The sequence below is a fragment of the Sturnira hondurensis genome, unplaced genomic scaffold (assembly GCF_014824575.4).
Source record: "Sturnira hondurensis isolate 20B ecotype Veracruz unplaced genomic scaffold, ASM1482457v3 Scaffold0006413, whole genome shotgun sequence".
In the NCBI taxonomy this organism is placed as follows: Eukaryota; Metazoa; Chordata; class Mammalia; order Chiroptera; family Phyllostomidae; genus Sturnira; species Sturnira hondurensis.
Window position 1 is genome coordinate 2226752 of NW_028079044.1, and position 19129 is coordinate 2245880.

Consider the following 19129-nt stretch of genomic DNA (forward strand, 5'->3'; position numbering starts at 1 on the left):
TAAGAACCCACAAGCTCTCTACAGAAGCCCCCTGTGGTGATCTTTTATAATGGTAGAGTTCTAACTTTCTGTCATCCTGTCTCATAAGGAAAACAGCATCACGACACAAAAAGCCCTAAATGCAGTGCCTCCAAGAAAGAGAGGACATTTATATTCCAATGGTAAAATGCAGTGTCTTTAACTGGAATCTCTGTGCCCTGGACAAAAGACCAGCAAAGCCAACACACATCTAAAAATCAAAAAAGCTAGCAAGTACAGCAAGTGAACTTGGCAAGGAAGACCGCAGCCACTAGGGCTGGCAGTTAAGATTTCGGATTACAGTTGAAACACTCCTCCAGTTTCCAAAAGATGATAAAAACTATGACATGTCTAGTGACTGAACATTTTTGTCTTTATTTCTATTTAAAGAGAAAGGGAAACAACTCTGAAATAGGCACTACTTCCCACAGGCTTTTCATCATCTATATAATCTTTTATATCAACAAATATAAAGTCACATATTGGGGAAAAAAAGTAATTCTAGGAGAATTTGACTCGAATCAGCTGTTTACCCATGTGTCCACTTAGAATTTCCATATTTCTTCAAAGTCCATGCAGAGAGGCAACCCAGGGTCTCTGGTGGTTAGTCACTTTATGTAGCAGTGCCCAGGGGCCACCAAATCACATCTGTAGCAATTCATCATCTTACACTCCTGACAAAAGTGTATGTCATTCTACTAAAAAGACAGTTCTTCAGTTCACTAATTTAAATGGTCCAGCTATACTAGAGAAGATGCTTTGATGTACTTGAATACACTGCATCACCCAGCTTCCCCAGCTGCTCAAAACCCAGCAGCATCCAAAGCCAGCACCTTCGCTGTTTCTTGTTGCTGTCCTTACCCACCGGCCATTTACTCTTCCTTTTGTTTTTATTTTTTAGCACATGTGTTTTCATTCACTAGTCGAGGGTTGTGATTATTCAGTTTTGAAATATCAAGTAAAGCTCCCAAAGAAGAGCAGAATCGCCCTTGCAGTGTGGTTTTAGGACTCTAGGCTCCCATTCTGAATTTGACATTTCATGGTGTTAATATGGAAAGAGCGGTGGATTAGGAGGTAGGGAACCTGTGCTGTATTCTTGGCACTGCCATTTACTGGTTATGTCAGATCGGTTACTTAGCTTCTCCCTGAGGCTCCAGGGCTTCCTTTATAAAATAGTCATGTTCCTGTCTTTCCTAAGAATCCTACAGGGCAGGAAGGATATAATGCAATATTTAATGTGAGAGTGCTTTAAAATATATCAAATGCTCCCCACAATCAAGGTATTATGCCTTTCCTCCCATATAAGACCTGCATATTGAACTGATTAGACTGCCCGATTCATTCAGTTCCTTCCATCCACAGGAAATGTACAGCACTTCCTCATTCTCCAAAGTCCTCATATATGGCATTAACCTGTCCTCCCTCCCCAGCTAGATGAATTTCTGAACAGGAGCAGGGTCTAATCTTCATTTCCACTCCCTCTAGTGCCCAGCATCTTGTGAAATGTAAGTTCCTCTCTTAGAACATACAGTTAATTCTCATTATTCCCAGTCGTTATGGTCTATAAAGTCACCATGAACACTGAATTAGCAAATACTGAACCAATGCTCCTACGGGTTTAGGTTTATACAAGCCTCTGGTCACAACATTTTTATCAGCTGATCAATATATAATCTTGTTTTATGTGTTTCCTTGTTTAAAGACATATTTAATATATACACTCTTGATTCACTGACACTGACCTCTCAGCTGACACCAATGTTCCTCAAGCCTGAATGAAGCTCACCTGTTTTCTCCATAAGGCATGTCAGAACCTCCTTTTCCTTAGGAATGTTAGCACTTCAGCATTATGCTTTGCAGCCATTTAAAACAGAAAAATCATAAAAAGGGCCATGAAATATCCCACAAAAAGGCCACTTGTTTATAGTTCAAGTGCTCAAACAAGGCGGAGCAGTGTTGCCTTGATTAACTTTAGCTGAGAGCACGGGCATCAGGGACTCAGATGTTTTTGCCACTCTGTGCACGTCTGTTAACGACCAGCATAGTGCCATGGGTGTTGATTTGGGGGGTTACACATTTTAGTGAGGAGGTGAATTCATATCTGTGGACAATGAGAATTCACTGTATTTGTTATTCTCTTGATTAATAGGGGAAGATAGGTTGGGGCTTTGCAGAGTTGTTTGTATACATTAAAGCCATAGAAACAGAATAAGGATAGAAGATTCCGATGAACTTTCCCAAGAGACTTCAGTGAAGAAGCTCTCCTGTCTGTCTTATATCACCTGGGACCTTGGGATATAAAGGCAGGGTTAAGGAAAGGATAGGCCAGACATCTCACTTTTACTAGAGTCTCAAGAGCTAAAGAAGAAATATTTATGTCTTCCTTGAAAAAAGAAATTGTAGCTGTAGTGTTTCAGGTGGATGTCTAGGGTACCTTTGCAATACCTAGGAGGTTCCAGGGTGGATGTTGTGATACTGATGTTGCAATATTTATTATAAATGGTCATAATGTGGTGGAACAAGGAGTGATTTTCTGTACAGAGAGTGGAAAGAAGTCTTGTGAGTAAGCATATGCCTAACCTGGACGATGCAACTAAAGCCTGTGCTCACTCTTTATGTCTCTTCAGCTGGTTGGTCCTTGTGGCTGGAAATGCATTACTTGAAAGAAACTGAGGCAGCATTCAACAAATTGTGCTTAGGTGAGTGAAGAATTGGTTGTAGGAGACATGGTGTCCGGTTCCCTGTAATATATTCTTAAATATTTCAGCACAGACAGTGGGATATAAATGTGTGCTAGTGTTATTCTGGGTCCCAAGAGAGTCAGTTGCCTTCATCAGAAATTCATGCTCCAGTGTCTCAGCCAGAATGATAGAAGCCAGAGGTGACTTCTAGAAGCCTTGAGCTCTCATCATCTCTGATCATGATGCGGTTTTGCTAATTAATTTAATGCACCTTAGAAGTAGGTTATCATTGGTGAAATAAATGGCTTGTCAATTGGTGTAATGGAAGTTAGAAATGGGTTATCTTTGGCAAAACCATTAATATTCAAAATACATGGATAGCCCAAAATACCTTATAGACATGCTTTGCTTCTACTTAAATACGGTATATGAACATATGAGGCATTTCACCCTTTACTGTTAGGAATGGTGCCACAATAATAGTAATAATACAGACTAAACACATTTGTAACTGGCACAGCTCTGACAGTTTTAAATGTATTAGCTCATTTAATCATCACAAGGCCATGTGAAATGGGTGTTCTTAGTGACCTCTAACAGGTCCCAGTCACCTACTTCTGACAGATGATGAGCCGGACACCACCACTGAAATACTGCCAGCCTTGCTTCATGAAAACCTTTTTTGAAAATCATTTTTCAAGCACCCAAAAGAACCAAGAGCTGGAACTTCATCAAGCTTCCAGAGCAGGCTATCGGATTTTGCACCTACTTAATTAAATGTCTGATTTTGTAGCAGAAGTTGGTCTGTACCTTACATTCAACATGACCTGTACTTGTATAAATTCCTGAAATAGTAGTTAACCCTTATCTGCCTCCAACAACTGTGGCTGCTGACATCTACCAGAAGAACCAGAGAGCTGTGCATCATAAATTGCCCTGGGTCCATTCACAGTTGATTTATGATGAATAAGAAGGCATGTAGCCTAAGTCAGACAACAGCGTTAAGAAATGGGAGATGGGTTTGAAGGTGGAGGGATCGAACATAGAAATGGAATGAGAGAGGAGAAGGAATGGAAGGGGGAGTATGGGGAAAAATAGAAAAGGACAGGCCATTTCAAATCAGTTTTTCATATTCCAAAACTCACCTATTCTGTCTCAAGAAAGAGGATGGTTGTCAGGCAGACACTTTCAACCTTTTCATGTTTTTCTTAAACATAATTGGACATTCTTACAGCTCAGTATTAAGCTTTTTAAATTAAAAAAGTAGACACTAAAAGCAGCAGAGGGGAAGTATATTAAAACCCACCAATTAGAATTAAAAAACACCCAGCAGCACCAATTTTTTAAAAAATTAAAAATGAAGAGCGTGTCAGTCTTGCATTTCTCAATTCTACTAGTGTCAGCACAAAGAGAAAAGCAAGCAGACCCCACACATCCATCTACCCACATTCTGAACTGGGACTGAAAGAGAGGAAAGAGCAAGAGACTCAGAACAGGGTGTCATCCGTGAAGTTGTAAAGAGAAACCTCTCATCCTGTTACCTTTCTGGGTTCCCGGCAGATCCCTGAGGGTATCCTGAGAAAAGATCAGACTAGAAGAGCCAGAGTATTGAGTAAAACACACACACACACACACACACACACACAAAGATAAAGAAAAAAAAAGCCAACGCTAAAAGCTTCCCTGGAGATACTATAGTGCAATCTCTTTATTATTCAGATGATAAACTTAAGGCCTACAAAAGTAATAATGTTGCCAAAAAGTCAGATTTATTTATGAGGTGTTTACTTATCTGGAGTGCACTTTCATCTCCTGCCACCCATGATCCAGTCATAGGTCTAGTTTGGTGAATTCGGTCAGTTTAGCTATTGCCTGGAACTGATACAACAATGAGAAAGAGTAGCGAGAACCCAACAGGAGCCAATGGGATACCCAACTTGCTCAAGGGAAATTAAAGCCTGGGTGCACAGTTTGACTGGTGAAACATGAACTGATTTATTGAATCAAGGTTAGCTGTGTTTAAGACTGTAGTATTTTATGGTCTCTATCTTTTCTCGTATCTTTTTTACATAAAATGTTCATTTACGATGTCCTACCTGTCTAAGCACCAAAGAAGTGTCATAGAGATGTCTCTGTAACTATGTCTTTAAGTGTTGTGGTCACTGTTTGGTCACCAACCATAACCCAGCTTTCAATCCCTGTCATCTTATATTGCTTGTTCAATTATTTAAACCAAAACCGTGTTGCTGGCAAACTCTTGTACAGGTCCTGCTTTTTTTATTTGAATGCATTCGCAATGTAGCAAGAGAACCTGTGACCAATGCCAGACCATGAGTTTGGATCTGAGTTGACTATCATTATTCATGTGACATTGGGTTAAATAGCCCCTTGCCCCAATTTCCTCATCTATAATATAATTATAACAGTACTCATGATGGAATTGGCACAGTTTCTAAAATACATTAAGCACTAAATATAAGCGATTGTCATTTATTCATATGCACATGTTTGGCGGGTACTAAAGGTGTAATAATACTGAGCTGTACTGTGATTTCTAACTTAGCCATACTCTAAACACTCCTCAGTCAGTCTGTAGTGAAGTGTGGCCATCTCCCCAATAGTTACTTAATTTCATTTCAGTTTCTCTAAATCTGTGGTGCCCAAACTTTAGTGTGCCTGAGAATCACGAGAAGGGCTTGCTAAATCAGAGATTGCTTCGCTTTCGATTCCCTAGATCTGTACAAAGGCCTGATAGTCTGCATTTCTACCAAGTTCCCGGGTGATGCTCATACTGCTTGCCCAGGGAAACCGGAGTTTTACAATGACCGCTCTTCCTGAATGTCAGTCTTTGACGCAGGTTTTATCACCAATACAGGGAGATCTTTCTAATTAAGCTCCTCACCAGTGCTCACACCTCCTTAGCAGTATGCTTAGCATAGACAACAGTGCTGTTCCCAGATCTCTTCTTTAAAAAATGTTTTAAATGCTTCAACATCTATACCATATCAGCTTTATCTCACACCACGCGACTATAAATTCCCTTTGCTCAGAAAAAAGCTATTTTCTTTTCCTTCCCACATTTTGTATTTGAGTTCTTCTTTGGTTAGCTTGGCCAGTGGCTAGGGGCGTTATACTAGTACCCTAGTCTGACTCTACAAACCTGGGAGCCATGTGGCCTTGGGCAGACTCTTTTAACTCAGTTTTCCTCTCTGTAAAAGGAGTTGATGTGGGGTTCTTGAGGATTAAATGAGTTGATGCATATCAAACATTTAGAATAGTGTCTGGTACACAGTGTATGTGTACGCACACACACAAACATATATATACACACATACATGCATATATGTATATATGCGTTTTATATATATAGTCTGACCAGGAAAAGTCCAACCACTGTTAATATAACAAGAACAGTTTGCACAATATGAATGTAACCAGGTAGCCAAGAAGAGTGGACTGGAATACATCTGCATGAACAATGATGATTTCACTCTACTAGTCAGTGGGGATTGTTGACACTCGAGTGAGCATGTGTACTGTGTGGCCATCACATTCGAAATGACCGAACAAGTACAGCAACAAATCTGCATGAGATTTTGCATTAAGCTTGAATGCTCCTCTGTGGAAACTATTCAGATGACCAGAAGGCTGCAGCTATGGGCAACTGGTGACTGGCAGCTTCATCATCACAACACACCCACTCATGCATCACATCTCGTGCAGAGTTTTTTTGAGAAACATTAAATCACTCAGGTGATTCAGCACCACTACAGCCCAGATTTGGCACTCTGTGACTTCCGGCTTTTCCCCAAACTAAAATCACCTTTGAAAAGGAAAAGATATTAGACCATTAATGATTCAGGAAAATACAATGGGACAGCTGATGGCAACTGGGAGAACTGTGTGAAGTCCCAAGGTGCCTACTTTGAAGTGGACTGAGGCATCATTGTTCTATGCACATCGTTTCTTGTAGCTTGTATCTACTTCAAAAATGCCTCTATTTTTCACATTATGGGGCTGGATACCTTCTGGGCAGACTAAACACACACACACACACACACACACACACACACACATATATGCTTTTTTTACTTATTTTTTAGAATGAATTATTTCTTTCCTTGTGATTTTTTTTTAGGTATAGAGAAAATTAATCAGAATCAATGAGAATGCTTGTTTCCATATAAAACCTAATACTGGCCATCCAAATAGTCATCATAAACAAACAAAACAACACAACACAACACAAAACAAACAAACAAACAAAAAAACCTTTCGGGTCTTGCCATATCAGGCCTCCAGTCTGACCAGCATCAGCTACAGGAAGGTTCTGTGCCACGACACTGACAAGCTAAGATGCATGCACTTGCATACAACCTGTGTGCACCAGCATACTCTATTATACATGCCCATCACCGCAGAAAAAAATAAACATTGGGAATGGAAAAACAACCATAAGCCAAGTTCAGGGTGATAAAAAAACAAGACATAATTTTCACATTCCCCAGTAAATACAGATATTTAAATTAGGAATCAGAAATCATGCATATGAGTTCTATTTCTTGAATGCCTAAACACTTAGAACATAAACCGATTTGAACTTTATCAATGTATGTTCTAGAATACATAGTGCCACTTGAATGCATTGAAAGGGATTTCATCATGTAATCTGAATCAAATCTCTAAATGGGTTTATATAGGGTCTGTAATCTAATCCCCATCCAATTCAGGACAAATATATTAGATTACACATTTTTTCAGAATTCTAGTTTGATGTTAGCACAAGAGTTAAGTTACTGTGACTATCCCACTACAAAGACCTGATTTTCATGTAAAGAAAAGTTCCTTAGCACAGCATATGAACCCCTTCAACACTGGCTTCTGTGCTCCCTTTCTTGTTTTATCTATCTTCATCTCGACCTCTTCCACTTTTCCCTAAAACTTCCCAGCCTCCAGCCACATGAACTTCTCTTTCTTAGATATTATACGCCCCTTTACTTCTTTGCCATTGTTCATATTATTCCTTGTATAAAAACCATCTTTTCTCCTTCCCTCCTCTTATTTTCCCACTCATTATTCTACCCAATTTTACCACATATCTCTCTGTTGGAAAATGTTCTGAGTTTTCAATTAATTGCTGCTTTCTCAAGTAGAGAATATTAACAAATATCTTTTAAAAATACCTAAGATATGTATTAACACACATTACTATTGTGCTGAATTTATAAAATATCAAAGCGACTAGTTAAGTATATGTCCATGTTTAGGAATTTCAAATATGCAACCAAAACCAACAAACAAAGGAAACAAACCCTCTTCAACTTATTCTTGAAGGTGTTTGCTTAGTTCTTTCAGTGTCTAAAACATATAATAAATTTTGGCTGAACATTAATTTGAATGTGAAAAAAATGGTTATGAAGAGGAATGGAATTCATTGTCATATTTTTCTACTCAGGTTATAAACAAATGTCTTTCTTTTTCATACTGTGTAAAAGAAAAAAAAATCAAAGATGCTTGCTGTCCAGTTGAATTGCAGAGCAAATATTTAGAGCAAACTTATAAATCCTTGAAAATAGTGTTTCCTAATGGAAATACTGGCACCATTTTAAGTATAACCATTCAAATAATATCCCTATAGCAAAACTTATAATCTAATATATTTGTTCTGGGATGGATACAGGAATATGAACCTCTAGGTGTCAGAAGAACTTTCAGGGGCTCAATTCAAATTGTGTGATAATTTTACATAGTTCAAATCTCTTAGAATTTATCAAAACAAATACTTATATCCAGAAACATTTATTCTTAAAAATAGATTATTTTTTTGATACTTGTATAAGAAATATTTCACCTCTGAGGTATTTTGAAAAATTATTAATCAGTGTTTTTTTGTTTGTTTGTTTTTTCCTTCCTTTTTTTTCAAGAAAGAATTATTTTCCCCAGGTTTTCTCTGTTCTACTGCTGAGATGATTCCCCCAGAGAACTATGTGCTTATCTCGACAGGTCTTAGTAGATCTGTAGACCTCTGTGGAATTGTTCATGGTTGTATTGGGTTACAGTAGAAAACATTATATCGGCAAACTAATAAACTTACCTGACTGTATTCTAAATAAAATAAACCACACAGGAAGTAAGATTATTCTACTAATATATTCCTAATGAAGCTTTCATTGGGCAGATGGTGTGGTCCTCAATATTTAACACAATAGGTATTGACATGAAGCGTATTTGATGATTTTTAAATGCATACCTGATGATTGATTCATATATTATTTTCCAATGAGCAGGTTTACCCTTAGATTGCTCTAGGTACATAATCAAAGAGACACAAGAAACATTTCTAGGCTTAATATTTTATATACAAATGGAGAGAAGAAATAAGTGCCTCCCTGACCACTACCTTTAAATAATGTAAACTAAATTTGCTTGTCTAATTGTTGAGGACAAAGAAAGCTTTTAATTTTATGTGCAATGTAAAATTTTACTCATTAATAAAATTTAGAAGCCAAATGTTTAGAATGAAACTGTTTTGGTCCAGTGCACTGTGGTTTGCTTTGAAATAATGCTACTTCATAGCACAGCACACACCAGCTTAAATTGTGGTGAAAATGGAAACTTTAATGACTAATAGAAGATTAACTGCAAACATAATTACTATCCCTTCATATTGAGAATATTTTGATCTGTCATTTGTCAAAAAAATTAAAACTTCTCACAGAAAAACCTGTCTACCTCAAAAAAAAAAAAACAATTTTGGAGAATGTGCTGTCCCATTCCATGTCACATTTACAGCAGCATATCAAAGAATGACAAATAAGTCACATTCTCGTTACTACACTATGCCAAATTTTTGATTTCTCATTTCAGGTCCCCGTGTAAATTATCTTCTGCTTCAGTATAATCAGAGTTGTCCAATTGAGCCTTGAAGATCATATCAATCCTGTATTTTACTATTATTATTTAAATCTGCTCACTTCAACTATTATTGATTGCCAAATTTTACAGAGGCAACAAAACAGACATGGTAGAAGAAGAGCAAAGGTGGGCCTTTCCTCCTTCGTCAGTAGCAGCCAAAAACAGTATGAAAGCAGTGGATCATGAAGAAAAGCAATTTCCTACTTGAGGGATTAGACAGTACCCTCTTTTGTACTGTTAAATCAAAGTTTTCATTATTTCTTTAAGTAATACTGATTTTCTTCAATTTACATAAAGAGTCTCTAGAGAAACTGCATGAGACCCCCAAACACATACCCTCTCAGCCAACCAGTGGAAGAGATTAAAATTAAAAAGAAAAAAAGCACCTTTCCTCTGTGCGGTGCTACTTTGAGCAAGCATTTACACAGCACAAGGGGCAGGAGGGAGTGGGGGAGCACAAAACAGAACAGAATGGCCACACAAGCAAAGATAAGTAAAGTAGCTCAACAAGTTACAATCTGAACTGCTTATGGGAGCCTTTTTTTCTTTATATTTTAGAAAAAAATATAAGTGATTTTTATTTTGAAGCAACTTATATTTGCTAGCACTAGAAAATTAAAAACTATATAAATTTCAGCAACTATTTGCCTTATTTTTTAGGTTCACAACAGTATTAACTAATGCCATCAGTCAGTGTTACATTCAGATTTGAGAAAATCTGTAGCTTAAAACTGCTCTGGAATGTCTGTCTGAAATCCTAATCAATTGAGAGTGCATTTATATTCAAGAAAAAGAAACTCATACTCTTAAACAATACAGGCAAATAGTTTCTGCATGTATAAAATGTGGGTGGGGAAAATCATGAACCTCTTTTCACAGCCCACTTTTTTAGGTTTTTTTATTATGTGACTCATGTTTAAGGAAATTGCATATTTGCTATGTCATATAATTAAGAACGAAAAGTTCCCATTGCTAAATAATAAGGTTGTGACAGGATCTAATAATTTGTTCCAACTTATTCCCCAATTGTCTGGTTTTATCTGTCTAGAGTCCTGCCCTTCACACTGTTAACTATAGCTGAGCTGCAGTGGTTGATTAGTGGATAAAGCTCCATCTTTTATTTTAATTGTACTTTTTTCCCAGTTTGTCAAAATAGTGATGATACGAAGGCATTTTTAACTCAATAGCCTATAGAGACATTGAGAGCAAGAAAACCAGTATATTAGCATGGTGGATATTTTCTGTTGCATATAGGAAATAACTGGAGCAATAGTCTCTAAACATGGTGGAATAATCTATTGCACAGACCAGAAAATTATTTGTGAAAATTAAAGAAAAAGAGAAGACTACTCACAGAAACAAAATTAGAAGAATACAGATCCGCAACCCAGTAGAATAAAATTTGACTGTTAAAACCAAATAATCTTAGAAGTTTGAAGTTGTTCAGTATGGTGTTGTAGACCACTCTGCCTGGTTTCAGGAATTGTAACTACCTCCCATGGCTAAGGATGAGTGAGTGACCTCTGGAATGTGAGCCACAAGGGAGACAAAGCTTGTCTCTGGTAACAAACGCTGCCTCAGTTTCCTCCATGCCCCCAAACCATGGTCAGAATTCCATGATGGGCAAGTCTCCTCACAGCAGGGAGCAACCTAAGCCAGACTTGACCACTTGGGAGGCCATCATGGAAGGACTCAGGGGGCTGCAACAAAGAGCGAGCAATGGACTCTTGCCCCCCAGCTATGTGACATAGCCTGAGTCCCCGTGTCCTCTGGGAGAAGTACTTCCTGGCTCTAATCCCCTTAAGCCTGAATACCTGATGGGGAGGGGTGCAGCTCTTTGCCATGCTAGAGTGTGTCCAGAAGAGAAATGTGGCATCACGAAGAATTCCTGAAAAACCTGTGAAATCTGCTCTGCTAAGAGTGTTTTCATTCATATGTTAAGGGTTTGAGCAGTAAACCCTAAAGTTTCTGCAAAACTCTCTTCCTGACAGACTCTGACTCAGACTAAGCCCTCAGATTTCTTTGAAATGTTATCTACTGTTTGATCCTTGCCGCCCTATATTCCTGTGTATTCCCACCCAATAAAAGCCCCTGGAGGAGGGGGCTCAAGGCCTTTTTCTCCTGAGAAATTGGCCACTGCTCAAGGCCTTTTTCCTCAGAGAAACTGGCCACCTCTCCTCCCCAAGCAGATCATGTCTCAGTCTTGTTTACTTTCATCCATGGCAGATGGGGGGACTTTCAGGAAAAGTTGCCCCCACAGTGTGGCTGAAATAAGCCAGCTTTGAAGCAATGGTTGATATCATTTCCACCCAACGTAAATTCCTTAATCCAATAATAAAATAATAGAAAAAGGTTAGTTGAGCAAATGTAGTTTGAATTCAATGGGTTTCCAAGACTGGGAATTTAAAAAAATCAAGAGTTGGATTGCTGACAGGTCAAAGAATGGAAACTATGCTGTGATTTCCCATATAAAATAGTATAAAAGTATGATTTGTAAGAAGACTCAGAGCTGGTACTAAAGAATTCAATAGCTTCTGATGACTTACTAAGGGGTAGCTACATAGGAATAACAAGATGCACTTTAAAAACCAGTGACTAAGACTTTCAGTCAAGGTGGTGGCATAGGTGAAAACAGCTTGCCTCTTTGCAAAACCACATCAAAATTACAGCAAAAATATAGAAGAATCATTACTCAGAGGTGTCAGAAAATGAATTGAATGGAAGTCTGGCAACAACAGAAATAAAGCAACTACATCCATCCAGACTGGTAGGAGGCATGGAGATATAGAATGGGCTAGTCCTACATCCATGTGTGTTGGATAAGTTAGGGATGGGTATCTTGGGAATTAAGAGCCCCAGTCCCACACAAGGCCCCCCAGACCAGGGTTCCAGTACTGGGAAGATAAGTCCCCATGACTTTTGGCTACAAAAACTGGTAGGGATTCAGTCCATGGAATATACTGTTAGATAGCCTTTTCAACAAATGGTGTTGGGAGAACTGGAAAGCGACATGCAAAAAAATGAAACTTGAGCACCAACTTACACCATACACCAAAATAGATTCAAGGTGGATAAAAGACTTAAATATAAGCCGGGAAACCATTAAAGCCCTAGAGGAGAACACTGGCAGGAAAATCTCAGATATTCCACGCAGCAATATTTTTACTGATATGTCCCTTAGAGCAAGGGACACAAAAGAAAGAATAAACAAAGGGGATCTCATCAAAATTAAAAGCTTCTGCATGGCTAAGGAAAACAGTATCAAGATAAAAAGAGAAGCAACAGCTTGGGAAAACATATTTGCCAATGATACCTCAGACAAAGGTTTAATCTCCAAAATATACAAAGAACTCACTCGACTCCACTCCACAAAGACGAGCAACCCAATTAAAAAATGGGCAAAGGACTTGCACAGACACTTCTCCAAGGAGGACATACAGAGGATCCAGAGACACATGAAAAGATGCTCGATATTGCTAGCTATCAGAGAGATGCAAATTAAAACCATAATGAGATACCACTTTACACCAGTCAGAATGGCTATCATAAACAAAGAAACAAACAAGTGCTGGAGAGGTTGTGGGAAAAAGGGGACCCTAGTTCACTGTTGGTGGGATTGCAGACTGGTACAACCACTATGGAAAACAGTATGGAATTTTCTAAGAAAACTAAAAATGAACATGCCTTTTGACCCAGCAATTCCACTGCTAGGATTATATCCTAAGAACCCTGAAACACCAATCCAAAAGAACCTATGCACCCCGATGTTCATAGCAGCGCAATTTACAATAGGCAAGAGTTGGAAGCAACCTAGATGCCCATCAGTAAAGGACTAGATCAAAAAGCTATGGTACATTTACACAATGGAATTCTATGCTACAGAAAGGAAGAAGGAGCTCCTACCCTTTGCAACATCATAGATGGAAGTGGAAAGCATTATGCTGAGCAAAATAAGCCAGGCAGTGAAAGATAAATACCGTATGATATCACCTTTAACAGGAATCTAAACAACAAAACAAACAAGCAAGCAAAATATGACCAATGACACTCAAATACGGAACAAGCTGACAGGGTCCAGAGGGGAGAGGGGAGAGAATCATAGGGGAAAAGGGGAGGGACTAACATGAATAAGTATAAAGGACACATGGACAATAATTAAGGTGGGGGGCAGAAATGGGAGGGAGGTGGGGAGCACGGGGGGGCAGGGCTGGGAATATAAGACAGAAAACTGTACTTGAACAAGAATTAAATAAAAATAATAATTTAAAAAAAGAATCCCAAGCAGTTCCCCTTAAAGAACCCATGCATGGACTCACTCAGACTCATTCCCTCTGAGGAACAGCACTGAGGTAGCAGCTTGAAAGGCACCAGGAGCATAAACGGAGGAACTGAAGTGTCTGGACTCACAAAGAGAGCTGGGGGACAGCTTTCTCCCAGACAGGAAGGAGGGCTCAGGCCATTGCCCCTTTCCTCAGCCCTCCCCACAAAGAGTCACAGAGCCAGCAGGCGGGTGCCATATGTGAGATTCCATCAACCTGGCTAACACTGTTTGCTCTGCCCTGGAGGTCCCTGAGACTCTGTCCCACCCAACTTACAGGCCCACCCATACTGTTAACAGAGACTTATTCATATGAATGGCTGGTCTTGGCTCATGTTTAATAACTTCTTAAATCCTATCAAATAAGCAACAGCTGGCCTCAGTAAGATCCTGGACCCTATACCTCTTCCTAAGTGGCCCCATGCAGGGCACAACCAGTAACCAGCCTCTATTCACAGCTTGGATTCGCCAAGGAATGTCCAAACCCAGCACAAGTAGCAGTCATCTCAGGCTGCTTTTTAGGTCCTGAGGGTGGCCCTGGGAAGAACACAGGTGAGGGGTAAGCATGGCCTGTACCACCAAGGAAACTCCAGAGCCTGCACACCCAGTGGAAAGCTACAGACCACAGTGAAGCACCTCCACCCTTCCCCTGCACAGCTGATCCTCCGTAGAGGGTGGAGGTTGGTGCTAAGTGATCCCAGCCAATCCTTGCAGCTGATTGGTCTGCGTAAATCCCTCCCATTGATTTGACAACAACAACTAAGGATGAACTACAAGAGGAGGGTGTGCTCAGCCCACACAAACGACATACCTTGAGTATCCAACTTGGGTGATAGGGCAGGCTGTGCCACTGGACCCTGTAGGATACTATACATTAGGCCATACTACCAAGACAGGGAATCATAGCAGCTCTACCTAATACATAGAAACAAACATAAGGGGGCTGACAAATTGAGGAGACAAAGAAACATGGAGCAAATGAAAGAACAGACCAGAAAAAGAACTAAACAAAATGGAGATAAGAAATTTATCAGAAGCACAGTTCAAAATACTGGTTATAAGGATGCTCAAATAACTTAGTGAGGACCCCAACAGCATAAAAAAGATACAGTCAGAAATGAAGGACACACTAACTGAATTAAAGAACAATTTACAGGGAAACAACAGTACAGTGGATGATGCTTAGAATTAATCAATGATTTGGAAGATAAGGTAGCAAAAAAACAGCCAATCAGAACAAGAAGAAATAAGAATCCAAAAAAACAGAGGAGAGTGTAAGCAGCCTCTGGGACAACTTCAAGCACCCTAACATTTTTTTTTCATAATAGGAGTGCCAGAATGAGAAGAGAAAGAGCAAGAAACTGGAAATCTATTCGAAAAAATAGTGAAAGAAAACTTCCCTAATTTGGTGAAGGAAATAGACATGCAAGTCCAGGAAGCACAAAGAGTCCCAAACAAGATGAATGCAAAGAGACCTGCTCCAAGCCACATCACAATTAAAATACCAAAGGTTAGAGATAAAGAGAGAATCTTAAAAACAACAAGAGAAAATAAGTTAATTACATACAGGGGAGTTTCCATGAGAATGTCAGCTGATTTCTCAAAAGAAACTTTGCAGGCTAGAAGAAATGGGCAAGAAATATTCCAACTCATGAAAAGTGGGACACACAGCCAAGATTGCTTTACCCAGCAAAGATATCATTTAGAATTGAAAAGTAGATAAAGAGCTTCCCAGACAAGAAAAACTAAAGGAGTTCATCATCACCAAACCATCATTATATGAAATGTTATAGGCACTTACTTAAGAAAAATAAGATCAAAACTATGAACAATAAAATGGCAAAAATACACATCTATCAACAATTGAATCTAGAAAACAAACTGAGCAAACAAAAACAGAAAGAAATAGAAGCATGGATACTGAGAGTGTTTTGATCGTTGCCAGATGGGAGGTGAGTGTGAGGGAACGGGCGGGGGGATTGAGATGTATACATAAGTAATTATAAAATAGCCATGGTGTGTCAAGTATGGTATAGGAAATGGTGTAACCAAAGAACTTATACACATGACCCATGGACATGAAAAGTGGTGTGGTATTGCTTGAGAAATGGGGGTTGGCGCTGGGTGGAGGGGATCAAAGCAGAAAAAATGGGACAACTATATTAGCATAATTAATAAACTATAATTAAAAAAAACCCTTCACTGCTCACTTGAATTTTGGCGGGGGGGGGTCACCTCAGTCCTTGGTTAATAGGTCAACTAATCAATCTAAAATGGCAGTTGTGACAGATACTTCTAGGTTTGTATTCAATAACTATTCTGCCTTTTCCCCAATAAATCAAACCTATTATTATTATAACTTATTAATTATTATTATTGAGGAGTGTTGAATAAAGTGGTTAGGGTGGCTTTTTCAAACTTCCTTAAACTCAGAGTACCCTTGTGACACAGTTATTCTTAAAGAAATGTAAATGGAAGTCACTGGAAAAGGTTTCTTTTTTGAAAAAGGCAGATTTGGACAGCATGCTCCTTCTGCCTTTTTGCTGCAAACCTTATTCTTTCTGCCCAAAATGTACTCAACGCCAATGGGAGATACATATTGTGAGACCGTGCATTCCAACACACTCTATGGACGGTGAAGCAAGAAGACAGAAGGACCCCAAATACCTAATGTTCTCTTGTGTAGTTATACTAGCCCTGTATTATCTGCCTCAAAACTTCTTGTTAAACTTAAAAATAAAACTATCTTCTGCTTAACCCAATGCCAGTTATGTTATCAGTCTTTGGAAGCTAAATACATACCTAATATATGACTAATTTTTGAAGGATGATTACTCAAGTAAGTCAGCCAGTCTGGGCTCAGGGGACACATTTATCCTTAAAGAAAGTAGATAATGTTGCCCCAGAGCTGAGATTTTCAAGAGTCAGGATATGCTCTGGGTTCCTTCAGAACCACATGCATTTAACAAAGTTAATTGCTTTAATACAGGGGTCCAATTAAAGATAATAATTGGAAACTAAGACTACCCAAGGCCCTTAAAGAGGAAGAAAATGCCTTTGAGTACGTTTCATACTTCATTTCAAAGCAGCAGTGTGCACAACTCAGACATGCTTATTGACTAGGTGCTTACCACCTATTTGGCAAGGGCTGTTCGTGAAGTTTTTAAGGAACAAATATTGATCTAAACAATTCCCTTGCATTTAATATTCTGTCATTCTGCAAGGCCACTATTAACTTTGATGTACACATGCAATTACCTGTCTAAAGAGTTTCAATTGCCCTAACTCTTGGGTACCACACCATGATTAAATGCATATTAGCAACAAGTTGTTGACTTGGGCAGCCAGAAAACCACTGTGGCATAAGATCAATAGTAGTCTTGCCTACCAAAGGATGTCTTTGTCATTGCTTTCTGCAGTCCTTCCTCAAAGGCCCGGATAAAAATTTTAAGTTGGGCTTGTTTTTTTTTTTCCTCACATGCATGTTGCTCACGCAAATGAAAATAAAAATTACTAGGGAAACTCCAGAGGCCCCAGAAGAGTAAAATTTTTAAAAATTATTTTACAGCTCATAAAACACACTTTCAACTGCCAGGGCATCCTCTTCATAAGACTCTGTATGCTTTAGAGCAGGAAAAATTAACAAGTGTAAACATAAAATCCTACATGTAGGTTTGAGAAGATCAATAATGTAAGTGCAGGATGGGAGGTCTGCTTCTATTGCCCTCAGTGCAAAACAGAACCAGGAGATTTTCACTAAAAAGAAAAATGTAATAAAAGACAACAGTTTGATGCAACTGTTAAAGTATGCACATATAGCCCTGGCTGGTGTAGCTCAGTGGATTGAGCGCAGGCCTGCGAACCAAAAGATTGTGGTTTGATTCCCAGTCAGGGCACATGCCTGGGTTGCAGGCCAGTACCCAGCGGGGACTCATGAGAGGCAACCATACATTGCTGTTTCTCTCTCTCTCTCCTTCCCTTCCCCTCTAAAGATAAATAAATAAAATAAAAAATGCACATATAGTTATATGAATTGAATTCTAATATGCAGTTCATTTTTCTGAACTTAGATTATCTAAGACACATATCAGGTACAGTTTAACATACAGGGTGCTCTGATTTAAAAGATACACTGACAAACATGAGACTGACCTCTTGCTCGAAAGGGCCACACTCATTCAGGAATGGCCGACAGTAGGGAGATATTATAGATGGACATCCTCAAGTACTGACAGGGTTTTCACAGAGAAGGAGAAAAGGGCTACCCTTTAATGGCTCTGTAACTGGAAGAAAGACCGATATTAGCACTGTATGTCCATGAAGGTTCCACAAAGAGCCTGTCAGAAAGTGAGGACTTAGGACTGATCTGCATTTCCACAAGGTAATTTCTGGTTATTCCCCTGACCCGAGATGTTGCCTATGGGAAGTAGTAAAATGTGTGTGAAAAGTAATAGAGTTTTAAGCCTGATTCTCAGCCAAAGAAACTGAATGTATGTTCCCATGTAAGAGTTGCAGGGAAGGAACACAAAGACCACCTCGGATGTATCTGGGTGTACGCTGGCTGGGCAGGGAACTCGCCCCAAGTAACCATCTTGTGTAGCTAGGTAACTGTCCACAGAAAGCAGACTCGTGTTTATCATCTTACATAGTTTCAGTCACAAAACTTTAACTCTGGGGAAAGTAATTCCGTGTTTTCCAGGAAGGGGTATGGGTGGGAAGTACCACAACATATATAAAATAAATAAAATAATTTAACATTAAAAATGTAAGAATACATGGCCACCAGTTTGGAAGCCTAAAAACAAATAATCTAAAATGGGGGAGGAGAAGAGACTTCATTGATTATTACAGAAGTGCAATATCGTAATGATCTGAGAAAAAAGGTAGGTGGTAAATCACAGCAACTGCAGACAAGAGGGTATAGGGCACGTGTAAAACACATTTATTGCACATTATGTATATTCTATGTATTCTCATTAGACTCTTCTGCAATTGGACTATACCACCCAAGTTATTGATTTCTAAGTTTATTTTGTTCACTCTATTTGATCATGAGCAAAAAGAGTTTTTATCAACACTCAAATTAGAGTTGCATTCCTATCTTTTTGTGAAAAATTACCTGGATACATCTCGCAGGCAGCTAAACAAATTGTACAATTCCAAGTAAATGGGCTCAAATAAATTAAAATAGCATGAT

General features: G+C 38.9%; 1 protein-coding gene across 23 annotated transcripts in view; it reads right to left on the reverse strand.

Annotated features, from left to right (window-relative positions):
* NRXN1 (neurexin 1) overlaps positions 1-19129 on the reverse strand; it is a 1091189-nt gene that overhangs the window by 418317 nt on the left and 653743 nt on the right. The gene's annotated exons all lie outside the window — the stretch shown is intronic.